Below are 14,609 nucleotides of genomic sequence, written 5' to 3'. Positions count from 1 at the left end.
AATCTTGGTCATAGATGTTTTGATCTGTGTGAATTTCATTCTCATGGCATATGATGATTTTATTGACTAGATAAAGCTTTTAAAACATCTTGTGTTTGTAGTTATTACAAGGTATAAACAAATATAAATGTATATGGTATTGGTGTTTATCTGCTTGAATCTCAAAATTAGCTCCTGATCCATGGTGATCATAGGTACCTGTTCTCGAGGATTGGTAAGTCAGGTACACGGAAAATAAATAGAAAGGAAAACTCGAATTACTGATAGCGGTGTGTAGGTTACCTGATTTATGAAATAGTGATTAAAACACGTTATGGGCCCAGTAGCGTATATTTGGTAAAATAAGAATCGGGTGGCTCTATCACTACCAGCCAATATCTCTATTTGACTGTACATATAAGACTATGCAGCGAATAATTTTGGAGAGACTGAAGGATTGGGTAACGGAAAGTGGGAGCTTTTCTGATATCGAATATGGCTTCAGGAGAGGACTGGGTGCAATCGAACAGTGCCTCAACCTGCACCTGGTCATAAGCAAATATACTTTAGCCAAGCCTGAATCTCTTTAGCTTGGATTCTTGGACTTGATGTCTGCCTTTGACTGGGTGCAGAGAGGAAGGCTCTAGGAGAAAATGCTAAATATGGGCATTGATCCACCCATTGTACATTTCCTGGCAGCTATACACCAGGAGGTGACAGGGAGAGTTCGCTATGGAGCAGGTGGCGAACTTACCGCCCCATTGAGGATGGATCGCGAAGTACGCCAGGGCTGCGTCCTTGCTCCCTTTTTATATTGTTTATATGTAAATGACTTAGAAATCCAAATAAAAAAAGGGAATGTGGATGCTCCACTGGTAGGCCATAGGTCACTACCAGCGTTCTTATATGTGGACGATTGTGTATTGATGTCCAGAACCGGAGTGGGGCTTCAGAGGCTTTTGACTAGTTTTAATGACTTCAAGAACGATCTTGGCCTAAAAACTAATGTAGAGAAATCACATATTATGGTGGTTTACAAATCACCGAAGACCTTAAAAACCTGCTACATAAAAAATGAAAAATTGTCGTATGTGCCAACATTTTCCTACCTAGGGATTTTGTTTGCTCAAAAAAGTTCTTGGTGCTACTTATTCGAGGCTAAGATTAGGCGTTTTAATCAAAATGTGGAGGCCATCTTTAGATTTACCTAAAATTATCGACATTTATAAAGCCTGCATGTGTGATGTTACTCTGTATGGGGTCGGAGTCTGGGGCTCTAGTAATATTAAGGGACTGCAGAGGGCAGAAAACACGCTCATGAAGTGACTCTTGATAATACCCAAAAGTACAGCTGCGACAATCTGCCTTAATGAACTTGGTGTGACTTCGTTGTCATTTTGCATACAACTAGCGCCATTATTGCTTTGGTATAACATCTGGGCAAAAGAGGAAGCGGCCTTAAATTGTGTACTTATCTTAGATTGTCTGAAACTGGATCATTTCCAAAATATCCCCTGGATTACTTACATCAGTGACCAGCTTGAGAACCTGGGATTTTCAGACGGTCTGAAAAGTCCTGGAAATATAGCCAAAATATATAAAATAAGGCTAAATAAAGATTTTTTATGTATTTATATCAGCTAGAGATAACCTGGAGAGAGAAAAAATAAGGATCGTTGATCATTCTGTTAGTCTACTCCTCAGGTATAGCGCCCTATCTCTCTTTCTATTTCAGCCGTGCTAAAAGTTTTACCTGATAAGATTTAGGATGGGCACCTCCAACTTATTAGTGTCATACCCCAGTGATGCTAACTTGGATGTGTGCCCTTGTGACTCAAAGTCAGTTCGGAGTACCTTATATTTCATGTTTTTTTGCAAACTTTATGTGAAATTAAGACGTGCCTTTTTAAAACCACTTTTACGATTTTTAAATATTCGAAAGTGTTGGGCTGCATTACATCACTTACAACTTTTAAATGATGAATTAATTTGTCTTATGGTGTATAAGTACATTTCCTCAGCTTTTAGGCATCGGAACATTGTTGGAAAATGCTCACTATGCACCTTTGTTTATTGACCCATGCCTACAGACTTCAGACTTTTTATGTGGAAATATAATATGGTATTGCTTATCTTGGGAAATTGATATCAACATTGTTTATGGTTTTTGTTGATATCTGTTCAACCCTGTGCCCGTTATTAATCAGACAAAAATGCTGATATGTACTGGCTGTCCACTTGTCATAGACCGGCTCGGAACAGGAGATTGACATCAGGCTACTTCTAACCGTTATTGCTATTGATTTATTTGTATTTTTATCATGTGAAAGGCTTTTTAAGATGTTTCTTTTATGGCTGGCATACAGCCGAATGAAGAATTTTGACTGACTGACAACCAATGTACACAGTAAAAGTTTAAGCCCATTAGACAGCATCGTCTGCATAGAATAATACAGGGACAGCTTTGCTCTTAATCATGGGTATGTCCTTGCCCAACGTATCTGGAGCAGCTTCATGAGGCCATGTAGATGGAAATGCGCTTGACAAAGTTGGTGAGAGAGGTGACCACAATTCTTGGCTGACCTTGTAAAGATACATAGGGACCCCATCCCAGCCAGGAGCATTGCTAGTAGGGCTGCACATATGGCCTTGATAACCTCATACAGGAAGAACACTAAGTCAATATGATAAAGAAAGACAGAACAATCACTCGCTATGGTTGCACAGTTTATTGGGATATACATTTTGTGAAAATGCTCTACCCACTGATCCGGAGTTATATGGGCACAAGTGCTATGTTTACCGCTGGTAGATACATTATTATTGTTAACTAATTGCCAGAACCAGATTGCACCAAATATCTGTCTGAACTACCAGTTTCCTCTTCCACAAGGCTTGCTTGTATATCCTACGACAGTCTGCAAACAAAGCCCTGTCTGTGGGGTTAGCATGACATGCTTCCCTGAGGCATTTTCTTTTGGAAATCATCAAGTTCCATTGAACCATAAAGGCTGTGTATCACCGCAAAGCTTCTGTGGCTTTATGTGAGCGTACCTAATTATAGATCCCAATCTAACATAAATATGGGACCCTCCTGGGTACAGGTGAGACAGCAACAGATCACGGCCTGGTTTGCACTAAGATTCCTTAAAAGATCATCCATATTAACTGAACGCCAGAGTAGCCTTCTCCCCTCATCCTTGGAAGTTTAAATCCCACAGACACCACTGGCCCCCCCGGGACTATCCATTGGCCACTGTAAAGATATAGGCAAAGGATTATGATTGCTCAATACAGACAAGTCTACTGAGCCATCAACAACCTGTATCGACAAATACCTTGAGATAAAGCTATAATCATTGGTGGTCGCTTGTATAGGTAGCAGCCACGGAAAGGGGGGGGGGGGCTCACTACTTCCATAGCATTGCAAAGCTCCATTTCAATTTCAAAGGTCATATTTCTACTAGATGGGAATAATGCACACATACTCTATGGTTTACTTCTTGAGTAACCTCTTCTATCCAGGTGGGCAAACACAGATTATTCCCTTCACCAAGGGGAACACCCCTAAGTTTCGCACTTGGATCCTGGTGATCTATTTCACCGGTCTCTACAACAGCATGGAGAAACGGAAATTAAAAGGACAGAGACCCAATAGGGGCAAAAACACCACCACTTTGGATAGCTTTTTGGAGCGAGCAGTGGGGGGCATTGAAAGGAAATTCAGCTGGTGGAAAGGCACCTTTTGCTGATCTTGGATAATGGGGGTATCACCAGCTGTTCCTTTAGAATGTGCTGCCTTGGGGTCAGTGGCTGGTCTCGGCAACACCATGGCCCCCTGCCACTTACCCTGTATTGTCATCTCCAACCTCAGCATCTGAAGCAAAGTGCCCAAAACATGGGAAAAACTAAAAAAATCCTAAAGCCCCAGAGAACGGACCTAGGGGACTCTCCTCTCAGTCTACTTTACTGCCCCTTCCCCCTTTGTGCCCTTGGGCAATTTGGATAAACTTAAGAACAATCTAATTTCTGAGATACATGACCAGTTCAAGCTGACTCTGGAGAATTTTCCCAACTCAATAATCAAGTTGCTGGACTCGACTGAATGACTAGGCACATGGGGTAGGATAAATACACTTTGAAGTGTCATCTAGGTCCTGATGAAAGCCCATTGATGTCACACATTAGAAAGGGCAGAAACATGTTGACTGTTCTTTATATTTCACCCTATCATCTTCAACTTTCTTTAACCTTGTATGAGATCGGAATCAGCTCATTAACAATTCTATTTTTTTAATACAGGTTTATTATTTATCTAAGATCCTTCACACACCCACAGGCACTTGTTTAAACAAAAGTACTGCATAAGCCAGCCTAGCATCATTTGGTGCTAACAAAGCACCCATATGATGAAGCATTCCACTTAGTGGTACAAAGGGTTTTGCGTCCTTTTTATTAAAAAAAACCTCTAGACTAAACTAATAAACAAATGCTTCTAGAAAAAAAAAACGTTTTGTTTACACACAACTGGCTGACAGTCTATTGAGTTTTGGTATAGCTTTATGGATCATGTTGCATCACTTCCTGGGATTCAGGGTTACAAGCGAGTCTTCCAGCTAGACTTGCACATGTCGAAGTTGTAAATCAGTCTGATATCCAAGAGGAACGGGTCATTTTCCACCAAAGGACAGCATTCTATTGCTGCCAAGATACTGGTGAGATAAAATTCTAGGCGTAGCCAGGTTTGCTCACAGCTATCATATTCATATATTTTATTGGTTTATCACCAGTAGATGTATCTAGTTTTTCCTTACATTGGACTGTGCCTCCTATAAAATAAATCCTAACTAAGCATGGGCGGAAAATCCGTTTCGCTCGCGGATTTTGCGGATTTTCGGTAAATTCGCAATCCGCGAGATTTGCGAATTTCCCGCAAAATCCGCAAATCCGCGAGCAGCGGATTTTATGGCTTGCTCGCACTGTTCGCGTGAGTTCGCGGCTTCCCAGTTCAACCTTGCGCCCCGCGAATAAGCGCTAAATTGCAGAAATACGATCTTAGCAAAACTGAAACTACTTACCAGGTTCATATGGCTGAGATACCCGCCACCCCCTCTCAACACAATCCCCAAGGATGGGAAACCGGAAACGGTTCTGAACTTTTGGAAGGCGGGAGGGAGTGACCCTCCCGGCCGTATTTATTAAAATATGAAACAAAATCAAAACATTAAAATAACAGTTTCATATTATGTACAATTTCATTTCCACATTACGATGTTTGGCTAACCTTAACAGATCTCTAATACAAAGGTTCTCCTAGCCGAACTAACATCCTAGAAAACATTTGCTTGAAATTGTACATCCTAACGTTAAGGGCCAACGGCAAGGTCGTAACCGGTGTCAGATCCCTAAACCAGAAATACCACCCTCACTTGTGAGGGGACCAACCGCACAGAGGCGTACCTCAAGTGCATCTACCAATTTCCCTTTGACTTGACGGGGGCCCCAATGAACTCAACGCCATTTAACGGTCGTCCGAGGACTCGTGTGAGGTGTCTAAAAGGTAGCGTAAACCCCCTCCCGAACCCCACACAACTTACACATCTGCCGTCGCAGATGTCCTGGCCCCAGGAAATTCCCCAGGAGGGCCCGTAGCCCCTCCTATCCAGGAAGGGGCCTTGACCACCTTTCCTTTCCTTCCGGCGGCCTATCCTTAGACGGGACCGCCTCCCCGTTGAGGGGCCAATGGCCACCTCCCCCGAGCGCTCCCATCCGTAATGGGTGACGCCCCCCCCATAGGGATCTTCCAATTACTGCTCACCGATCATGACCTTACCGCCCGACAATAAATACGACAAATCTACCTAAATTACTAAATTACAAAACAATTATGACTTATCACAAGCATGATTACTGATCAACATTAGGCAAAACACTTTATTTGCAAAACATACTGAAAGTGATCATCTTTATTGCATATTCAAAAATATTACGACAATCATCCCAACCTGCAAGAAATGGAGTTACCACATCAAAACTTTATTCGAAACAACTAGCTGTCCTCAGGGGCTGGTGGGTGGGTCAGAATTGCTCTTCGTTCCGTCTCGAGCTCACGTGCAGCGAGGAGGTGCAGTTTCAGAGCACAGGAACAAGAGGATGCTTTCTTGGCTCGTTGCTCCTTTTATCCGTCTTCAGGGCGGGCGTAAACCCGCCCCCGCCTGCCTCCAAGGGCGTGGCCGGTCGCGTCAGTGTCTAGTACAACCCACTCCAGGGCGGGAAAAGGCGCGCCCCGGCGACGCCGCTTCGGGCATACCAGCCGAGACTCGCCTCCCGCCCAAGATGGCTTCCCGGGGGGATCGTGGTACTCCACCATACGTTCGGGGGGACCGAATGGTCGCCCCTTTCCATATGGCTGAGATACCCGCCACCCCCTCTCAACACAATCCCCAAGGATGGGAAACCGGAAACGGTTCTGAACTTTTGGAAGGCGGGAGGGAGTGACCCTCCCGGCCGTATTTATTAAAATATGAAACAAAATCAAAACATTAAAATAACAGTTTCATATTATGTACAATTTCATTTCCACATTACGATGTTTGGCTAACCTTAACAGATCTCTAATACAAAGGTTCTCCTAGCCGAACTAACATCCTAGAAAACATTTGCTTGAAATTGTACATCCTAACGTTAAGGGCCAACGGCAAGGTCGTAACCGGTGTCAGATCCCTAAACCAGAAATACCACCCTCACTTGTGAGGGGACCAACCGCACAGAGGCGTACCTCAAGTGCATCTACCAATTTCCCTTTGACTTGACGGGGGCCCCAATGAACTCAACGCCATTTAACGGTCGTCCGAGGACTCGTGTGAGGTGTCTAAAAGGTAGCGTAAACCCCCTCCCGAACCCCACACAACTTACACATCTGCCGTCGCAGATGTCCTGGCCCCAGGAAATTCCCCAGGAGGGCCCGTAGCCCCTCCTATCCAGGAAGGGGCCTTGACCACCTTTCCTTTCCTTCCGGCGGCCTATCCTTAGACGGGACCGCCTCCCCGTTGAGGGGCCAATGGCCACCTCCCCCGAGCGCTCCCATCCGTAATGGGTGACGCCCCCCCCATAGGGATCTTCCAATTACTGCTCACCGATCATGACCTTACCGCCACAGGCCGGATAGTTGACCGGCTATCCGGACCCCCCACAACAACTCCTGCCTAAAGGTCATGTTTCAAACTCTTTAACCAAGCTATGAGGTCTCCTATGAGTAACTCATTCCCCACCCGGGACAAATGAACACCATCCCCTAAATACATACTGTCCCCTTTGATACAACCATGCAAAACAGAATGCAGTGTACTTGAACGAAACAATCTACTCACTTTGTTATTTATTTTCCTTACTGAATGATTTAGAGCAGAAACCGAAACAGCCCCCCGCCACACTTTTCGTGGGATCATATGGGACCATGCAATCGTGCACCCTGGAACTCTTCTTGCCAACCAACTTACTGTGGAAAGCATTGCCTCAAGAAGAAGTCGTCTACCAGTGGCCACCAAATCGTTGCCCCCAAGATGGACTATGACTATATACGGCGGTGACCTTGTCCGCCCTAATAAACCCTCGAAGAAGGATTGAAACTGGTCAATACAGAGCCCGCCCTTTCCGTAGAAGGACACACTGTACCCGTATTCCCCAGCCACGTGAATCATGTCACCTGCTTTGAATACGTCCGCGGCACGCCTCACGTATGAGTGGCCCACGACCCACACCTCCTTTTTCACAGCTGGTGATGTCTGACCGCTGGTCCCCAGGTGTCGGGTCGACTGCACAGTCCGCCCCGCCTCGAAGGCTTGCGCAACTGAAAACCAAACAAAACAAGAAGCGTGAGTACATCATTACAGCTTCACAACATGTGCAACCGCACATACCTTTTATAACAGTTCGAGGACCAACGCCCCACACGTTTTACCTCCTCTACACTCAGACCCCTGGCTGTCGCCTCTGTGGCAGCCCCTATCCGAAAGGAATGGGTCCCAAACTCGCCGGGGTTCAAGCCCGCGGCCGAAATCGACATCGCAAGCACCCGCTGGAACTGAAACCTCGTCAGTGGGGTGGTATCAGCGTGTCTCAACAAAGTCCCCCCCCATGATGCCACCCTCAGTGCTAAATATTCCTCCACGCAAAGAACCGGGCACATGGAAGACCCGGGAATCCTCTGTATGATTATACAGTCCCCAATTGCACCCTGATTGGTTTTGGACCTGACAAACGAGACAGATATCGTCTCCCCTTTGACTTGGATGTGCTCTCGGCACAGTCCCCCCATCGTATCCTGCTTGTTCTTCGCCACTAGTTCGCTTACCCGCATAGCCCCATGGAATGCTAGCGCAAAAGCGGCTCGGAATAACACAGTTTCATACCGGGATGAACATGTTGCAGGGAGTACGGATAATAACAGGGCCAACCTATCCAGACCTATCGGGTGCCTCACATCTGATCTGATGTATCTAGTTTTTCCTTACATTGGACTGTGCCTCCTATAAAATAAATCCTAACTAAGCATGGGCGGAAAATCTGTTTCGCTCGCGGATTTTGCGGATTTTCGGTAAATTCGCAATCCGCGAGATTCGCGAATTTCCCGCAAAATCCGCAAATCCGCGAGCAGCGGATTTTATGGCTTGCTCGCACTGTTCGCGTGAGTTCGCGGCTTCCCAGTTCAACCTTGTGCCCCGCGAATAAGCGCTAAATTGCAGAAATACGATCTTAGCAAAACTGAAACTACTTACCAGGTTCAAAAGTTCAAGCTCATCATTAGTAGCCATTTCCTGTAGTGCTTCCTGAGGGGCCCCTCCAGAGTTCAGTTGCCTACTTGCAACTATTATGTGACCCTGCTCTGACCCTCAGAATAGTTACACAAAGGTCCTGAATTACAGCTAAGGCAGACAAGCAGGAGCCAGGCTGGAAGTTCAAATCCAGTGACACGTTAATCAGCCCCTAATTCATTATTGTCAGTTGGGGCAGGGCAGGTGTTGTAACTAATTTTGCAACAATGAAAGCACTTAGCAAGTGCAAAAGATCACTAATCAGGAAGCACTAAGGAAGCAGGTGCCAGCTAAAAAAATATTCTGTGACACATTAATCAGCCCCAAATTAATTCAGGTCACTTGAGGCAGGGAAGGTGTGCTTTGCTTTGCCGAAAATAATGTACACTGGACAACCAAAGGGTGCGGTGATGAAACAGAGGGTGGCATGGGTGGGCCAGAGGGTGGCATGAGTAGTCAGAGAGTGGCAGTGGTGACAGAGAGTGGCAGTGATGAAGAAGAGTGTCCCAAACAGGCTGGACACGTAGAAACAACAAGTTCGCAAAACTTGCGACCCGACAGGTAAGTTCGCGTTTGCGAAATTGTACAAAACCCTCGCGAACTGGCAGAAACCCGCGCGAACACAAAAAAAAAATTCCGCAAATTCGCGAGAATTCGCGGATTTTGCGGATTGCGAGTTCGCAAATCCACAAAATTCGCGAACGCGAGATTCGCAAAATTCGCCCATGCTTAATCCTAACCAGGTAAGGCAGGAAATTTGGACTTACATTAGGTTTAATTTGTAATTAAATTAGTTTGTGTGAGAAATTCCCCCATTTCTTCTGAGCCCCTTTCCCCAGTCTGCCCAGTAAAGCACTTGTGTTTTACCCGAAAATACTGGAACGCTCAGTGTAGCCTATTTAACTTCCCTATATGTTCACTGTATATATGGCCTAGAATGCACCTGTTGCATTTAAGGTTAAATGTCATAAGTTGCCTGAAGTGTGTATTTACACCATGCACCAAAAAAAATAATACCTGCCAGGAGCCTCTCTGTGATCTGAGTGGGTTGTAGGTGGAATGCACTGCAGTAATACATGGCAGGGAAATTACACAGATTGAAAAGACGGAGGAACAAAAAGTTGGCAAAACCATCTCAAAGGGAGAAAGCAGGAACCTGCAGGAGTGAGAAAAAGGTGGAGGCATATGAAGTGGTTTTAAAACTACAAGCTTTGGTATTCTGCGGGCCAATGTTTTATTGTGCTGGCTGCGGGCTACTGAGCAGACGTTCAAGCAGCAGCACGCTTTCTTTCACAAATTAAGCACTGAAAAAAGTATTATTTTATATATTCATAAGTTACCTCTAAAGTGTGCCTCAAATACCCACAGGGCAAAGGGTCAAGACTATTTTGCATATAGCTGGGTCTGAACTGGGGTGGCGAAGTGAGCTAAAGAATGATGATGGATTCAACCCAGATCTGTGACTGGGGGTGAGTGTCTGAAAAGTTTCTGCACTCCATCCATCATCTCCTTTTTGTTTACTTTGTATACCCAAAAGGCAGGGTGCAAATATATAAAAAGAGGACACACTACATTTAGGAATTTAGTGTGCTCTCACAGTGAGATAAAATCCGAACGCTATTTCATGGTGTAGGATTTGCTAGATTTTTCCCTAAACTGGCGTTGATGGAATAAATAGGGGCGTGGATAAGGAGTTGAAAAAAGGAGTACCCACAGGGTGAAGTGTATCCTCATATTTAAACAGGAGCACCCGGGTAATTATTTTGCAAGGCAAAGAGGCTGCAAAAGGAGGTGGGGGTACTAGAAAACAGCTAGTATTGGGTGGCAGAACGGCTCCAATCATCATCATCATATTTCTTTATTTCGGCAATACATACCATAAAAGACAAGCATACAATCATAAAAACAACATTATTCATTTCATTGAAAACATTAAAAACAATATCAGTTTCAGCTGACGAGGATCTATAGAACAGAAAATACCAAACAGTCTATGGCCTTTACAAAAATCAATTAGATAAGTATCCTTATAAAGTGCATATGCATTAGCAATTTTGAGTAATGTTCAGCACTCCCCTGCGTTTTATCCACACCGCCGCCAGATGTTTAGCAACGGCAAAAACTACTGCAGATGACAAATCCATTTTCAGTATACGTAAGGCTTGCATACAATGAGTGATTTGCATATTTTTACATAAGGGCACCAACCAGTACCTTCTCGCTCTCCGATATGCAGGGCAAAAGAACATAATATGTACTTCACTCTCAATATCACAACTGCAATTAGGACAGTTTTTCAAAGCAGACGGAAACCAATTGCATGTGAAAGCTCTAGTTGGTAGTGTGCCGTACCTCCACTGCAAATACAACTTCCTTGTAAAAGCCGGAAAGATAACATCTAGGACAGTTTCAAAATAGTAAAAATCCTTCACCTTTAAGAAAGAGTCTGTTAAAGTGCCACTGAGAGTGCTAGATATCGAAGCTGTTAATCTGCTTTCATAAAACGTTTAGACAGACTTTTTCGTGAGGTACTCGGGCAAGCGGTTTCAGGTTTATACCAAATTTGCGAGAGGCCCAACTTAATAAATTCATCTTTATTATAAGCTAGCCAGGGAATTTTCCCCGTATTAGTTGTATTTAAAATCTCTAATAATTCCTGTCTGTAAACAGAATGCTCCGGGGAACTCCATAATCTCCTCCAAAACATTAAAGGCTTCAAGCCCACAACCTCATCAATCGGTCTAAGACCCATATCTAGTCTAATGGGTGGCAAGGGGGAGCTACTGGGGAGCATCAACAGTTGACTAAGAAACATATTTTCTGTGACAACAATCGCCGGACGACAGGCGTGCCCCCAGAGCTCACCCCCATAGGTGACAGCCCCTCTCACTCTTGTTGTATAAATCTCCACTTAAGGTCGAATAGGTTTTATTGTGGAGCTGTTGGAGAGTTTTAGGATGCCTCCTATGAGCTGGGATTGCCTAAGTTGGGACTTTATTTGATGGGGGGCCCATGTCATGTTTTCATTAAGAGTTATCCCTAAATATTGAAAAATGTGCACCCTTTCCAGCCTTGTTGTTCCAATGCACGGGTTAGGTCTAGTCCGCGGAGGGGGATTGAAAATCATAAATTTGGTTTTCATGGCGTTGATTTCCAACCCCCTATCCTCACAAAATCCCACAAAGCCATCCAATACCCTCAGAATTCCCATTCGGGATTTTGAAAGCAGCAGGGTGTCATCTGCGAACATTATCGCCAGCACCCTGCTACCAGAGAGTTGGGGCGCATCAGTATAATTTATCCCGTTTAGGTGGGAAATTACCCCGTTGACATAAAGGTAAAACAGGGTGGATGCTAACACGCAACCCTGTCTCACCCCCCTGCCAACGGGGAATTTTGCTGAAAGGTGGCCGTTTCTTCCACACCTAACCCGTGCGAAATTGTCCAGATGTAGGCGTATTAGAATGTGCAACAGGTGATGAGGAACGCCCAAATCGGCAAGAACAGCCCAAAGCTTTTGTCTTGGGACCAAATCAAAAGCTGCTCGTAAATCTACGAACACAGTATAAAGACTGCCCCCCTCAGACTTAACCGACTTCCAGAATAACATGTTCAATCAAAGTATCTGGTCCATGGTGGATAATTTGTTTCTGAACCCTGCCTGATATGGGCTTAGTATAGAGTTTTCCTCCATCCAGTCCTGGAGACAGGCCATTATTAGTCTTCCGAAGATCTTTATATATATAAATATAGGGACAATCTCTGCGCCCAGCCAAGTACCAGGCACTGGGTTCCCTCTCAGGACTGCGTTGAATATAACTAGGAGGTATGGGGCCCAAATTGCGGGTTCATGTTTAAAAAGATCACCTGGTAGCTTGTCCAGCCCCGAGGCCTTCCAGTTACCAATTTGGATATAGCATTTTTGACCTCCTTTATCGTGAAGTCAATGATATTCGCTTGACATATCTGATCTAACGGCATCTCCCTTAGGACTCCCTGCGGAATGGCAGGTCCTGCTGTGTAGAGGGTACGGAAGTGTTCTTCCCAGACACCTTCTGCTATGTTAGCCACCACAGCTGCAGCTGGCTCTGCCGAGCCATTGTTTACAATGGACCAGAATCTTCGTAGGTCTCTAGTTGCGAGGGCATTAGATAAACCAGTCCAATTATCATGGTCCCATTCCTCTCTTGCACACTTCATTACGCGCTTGTAATTAGCTCTGAGAGTCTGGACTGTTGACTTGCTAGCCTTGTTTTTAATGGAAGTAACAAGTGCGGTCTTAGCTCTTCTACAAGTAGAGTTAAACCAATTAGGACTAGAACCTTTTTGCGGCCGCTTAGCCGCGGGAGGGTAAAATACATCTGACAATGTATTTATTAACTGTTCATGCAGGGTTCCTGCCTTACAAGGATTGTCATAGATGGATCCATCATTAAGGGCAACACTAGTTTCCTCTAGAATAGGGAGGATCAGAGCATAAAGCTCCGAGATTCGCTCTGGTCTTTCTACTATTTTTGTCCACTTTATTCTTCTCCTATCGTTGGTTAAGATCATTCTCGAGTCAGGGGCGCCATCCGCATCCAGGGTCCCCCTTGCAACACCAGGAATGATTATTTTTAAGCTAAGGGCGTTATGATCACTGTCATCCTGTGGTATTACAAAGAAATCCCTTATTGTGGCCCATGATCTAGTTTCCACAAATATGTAATCCAACCGGGCCTCTTGGCCCTGCTTATTAAAAGTGCATTTAGGGGGTCTATCTAAGTTAACCCTACCATTGCACGCCCTAACAGAGTGCTTTAATGTTAGGGACGTGATTTGTACCGTCAATGGTGTCCAAGGCCTGGGGGGAGAGGACTCCAGAGTGTGTATAGCCCAGCAAACATCCTCCTCGAGGAAACCTCCATCTGCAAGCCCTGCCAGCGGTTCGAAGTTGCAATTTAGGTCACCCCCAATCACAACCTTGGTGCCGCTGGGTATGGAGCTAATAAATGAAGAGAGGTCCTCCACTGTGTTAGACTCCGCAGTAACTCTCACCGATCTAGAGTATACATTTACCAGTGCAAGCTTAGTGCCATTAGGCCATTCCAGGACCACACATTGCACATCATCTGATGATATGTTCAGGGACTTGGCCGTGCAACCTAAGTGGGAACCCACCCATATTGCAATGCCCACCGAGGGGCGTCCCCTCCCACCCCATCTCGCTAGGACATAATAGGCAGCATATCCAGTGCATGTCTTATCCTCTCTGGCCCATGTTTCTTGGAAAAGACACACATCATTCCCGTCTATAAATGTTCCCCATTCTGGGCAATTGATATTGTTTCCAAGGCCAGCCAAATTCCATGACAGGATTGTTAGAGTGCTGTGGCTGTCAGGATTAGAAGCTCTACTCTCTCCCCTATTATATTCTCCCGTAATGGGCTCCATAATCTCCTGTACTGCATCGCCGGGAAGTAAGCTTTCAAGCTCTGTGGACTGGAGAGTTAAAGTACAAGGAGGAGTGATTGGAGAATTTGGGGCTGCTATAATAATACTTGCGTCCAGCCCTGTGGATTCCTTGGTTGGACAGCATTCCTCGTCAGAATTCATTATAGCAGGCCCATTGTGTCTTATTAGCCTGGAACGGGCCAATGACTCTGCGCCTTCCCAGAACAATTGTGGGGGGAGTCAATCAACCATGTCCAGAGGGCTGAAACGATTACAGGTCAAACAAGGGCCCGGGGGATTAAAATTGGCCTCCCCTAACCCAGTCCCAATTTTCCCTCCCCTGGAGCCCACCCTAGTCCAACCATCCTCTAGCTCCCCATTGGA

This window comes from Lissotriton vulgaris, chromosome 3_1, assembly GCF_964263255.1.
Source record: "Lissotriton vulgaris chromosome 3_1, aLisVul1.2, whole genome shotgun sequence".
Taxonomy (NCBI): domain Eukaryota; kingdom Metazoa; phylum Chordata; class Amphibia; order Caudata; family Salamandridae; genus Lissotriton; species Lissotriton vulgaris.
This window is presented reverse-complemented; position numbering follows the sequence as displayed.